Genomic DNA, 2306 nt, shown 5'->3' with positions numbered 1-2306 from the left:
TGTTAAACTGCAGTCATGGTGTTGTAATTTAGGAAATACAGCAACCAATTCACACTCACAAAGCTCTCTCAAACAGCAATGTAATAATGACCAGGTAATGTGTGCTTTGTGATGTCGACCGAGGGATAATTTTGGCCAGGACATTCTGGAGAGCTCCCCTGCTCTTTGTCAAAATAGTACCACAGGATTATTTGCATCTACCTGACTGTGCAGGTGGGCTCCTGGTTTAACAGATCAGCCAAAAGAAAGCACTTCCAACAGCGTGGCGCTCCCTCAGCTGAGAATTTGGAAGATGTAAGACTGGTTAGAAATGTTGCTTTCCCGCATGTTAATAGTTATCATTTTATTAGTTGTCATTTTTATCACTGCTATGTGTGTCCTGTCCTCACCAGGGCAGGGAAAGCAATGGGAGCCATGTACACTGGGGTGAGACACTGGATACATCTTTCAGCAACCACAGAAAAGCCTCACCACATACATGATGCCCAGTGAGCAGATGTTTGCACATTTACTTTTTTGCAATTATTAAGATATCATCGTCATTCTGCAATCCATGCCTAGCCACAAGATTGAGGGGAGAGGGGGGGGTTGGCTGTATTTGAATTGTTGCCTATTTAAATGTTCCTCTACGGCAGCACACATACTAAAATTGGAACGATACAGAGAAGATTAGCATGGCCCCTGCGCAAGGATGACACGCAAATTCGTGAAGCGTTCCATATTTTTCTGCCTCGGGGACATGCCCTCCGTGTCATCTGGCACGGCGCGGAGGAGCTTTCTGTACGGACTGCTGCTGCACACCTTTCATTTTCTCGCCCTCGCCCGCCACCCGGACACGCCCTGGCGTGCCTTGTTGCCGTCCGGTGGCGGTGGTCCCCGTTGGGAGGCCCTCTACGGAGGTGTCCTCCCGCTTTCCATCGGGGACCTGGGGTGGAGGGTGTTGCACGCAGCAGTCCCGTACAATCGGAGAATGTGTCGGTTCACGGACTCCCAGGACACCTGCCCTTTTTGTGGTCTTGTGGAGTCCGTGGACCATGCTTATATAGGGTGTGGTAGGCTGCACTCCCTTTCCAGTTATTTAAAAAACTTTCTATTACTGTTTTGTTTGCACTTCAGTCCCACGCTCCTGATCTACGGACACCCGGTGCAGAGGAGGGTCGGGAAGGAGCAGGACCTCCTCGTGAACCTGCTCCTGGGCCTGGTCAAGTTGGCCATTAACAGGTCCGGGCAACAGGCGATCGAGGGGGTGGTCCCGCCCGATTGTTTGGCCCTCTTCCGCGGCTACATTCGAGGCTGGGTGCCCCTGGAGAGGGAGCACGCGGTGTCTGCCGGCACCATCGAGGCCTTCCGTGCTCGGTGGGCACCGCGGGGACTGGGGTGTTTTATCGACCCCTTTAATCACATTTTGGTTTAATGTTTGTAAGTTTCCTTTAAACTTTGTCCTTTGTTTTACAGCTGACCTGACTTAGGGGCTGTGTTTATTTTATCCCTTATTTTGTTCATTTAGTTTAATTGTTCAACTCCAAAAGAGTTACATTACACTAATCTGAATGTTCAGAACCATGGACAGTTCCACAGAAGAACAGGGAAACTGAAGAGAGGAAACAAAATAGGCTATCTAGTAAGCAGAAGTTTAAAAAGCCAAAATAATTTACAGTCAATAATCAATCTACAATTGAATATTTGAATGTTTTCTCAGAAGATTCCTAATGAGATTAATTTGGCACAGAGTTTTACTTTATTCATTCATGGGATGTGGGTACCGCAGGCTAGGCCAGCATTTATTGCCCATCCCTAACAACATTTCAACTTTTTATGTTGGCAAACATAGCGGTTGTAATTAAAATACTGCTACATGACCTTTGGCACCCGAGTTTGAATTTAGCCTGGTATTACAGGTGGTGGTGTGTTACAGTTCTGAGTTAGAATTGCTGTGACAACATGCATTTTTACATGCATGTTGCAGTCTGGAGCTATGGATAGTGATGATAGAGGCTTCAAAGGGCTGACCAGAAATCTCTTCCACCCTTACTGCCTGCCATTAGCATGTGTTGGAAAGACTTTTGCCATGTTTTTAATGTACTTTCCTTGGCCATTAGGTCCTGGAATTGGGCTTGAACCAAATATTCTGATTCAGAGGCAGGGACTCTATCCACTGCACCTCAAGGCCTCTTTAAAGGTGGTAGCCTCCACATTCCCTTTCATGAGTTCACAAGGATGGCCAGTGTGAAAATGGCTCAATGGGAGGATTCTTTCAAGGGTACAGTTATACTAGTAATTTGGCAGCTCTCTGTACTCAAGTCATG

At 47.0% G+C, this 2306-nt stretch overlaps 1 non-coding gene across 1 annotated transcript; it reads left to right on the top strand.

The window, feature by feature from the left end:
• Nucleotides 1-620: 620 nt before the first annotated feature.
• Nucleotides 621-726, top strand: LOC144670160 (U6 spliceosomal RNA). Its single transcript, XR_013573831.1, has one exon. It is a non-coding gene; the product is annotated as a U6 spliceosomal RNA (small nuclear RNA).
• Nucleotides 727-2306: the final 1580 nt, after the last annotated feature.

The sequence above is a fragment of the Cetorhinus maximus genome, chromosome 30 (assembly GCF_964194155.1).
Source record: "Cetorhinus maximus chromosome 30, sCetMax3.hap1.1, whole genome shotgun sequence".
NCBI lineage: Eukaryota > Metazoa > Chordata > Chondrichthyes > Lamniformes > Cetorhinidae > Cetorhinus > Cetorhinus maximus.
Note: the sequence above shows the minus strand (reverse complement) of the source record. Positions and strands in the feature narration are given on the sequence as shown.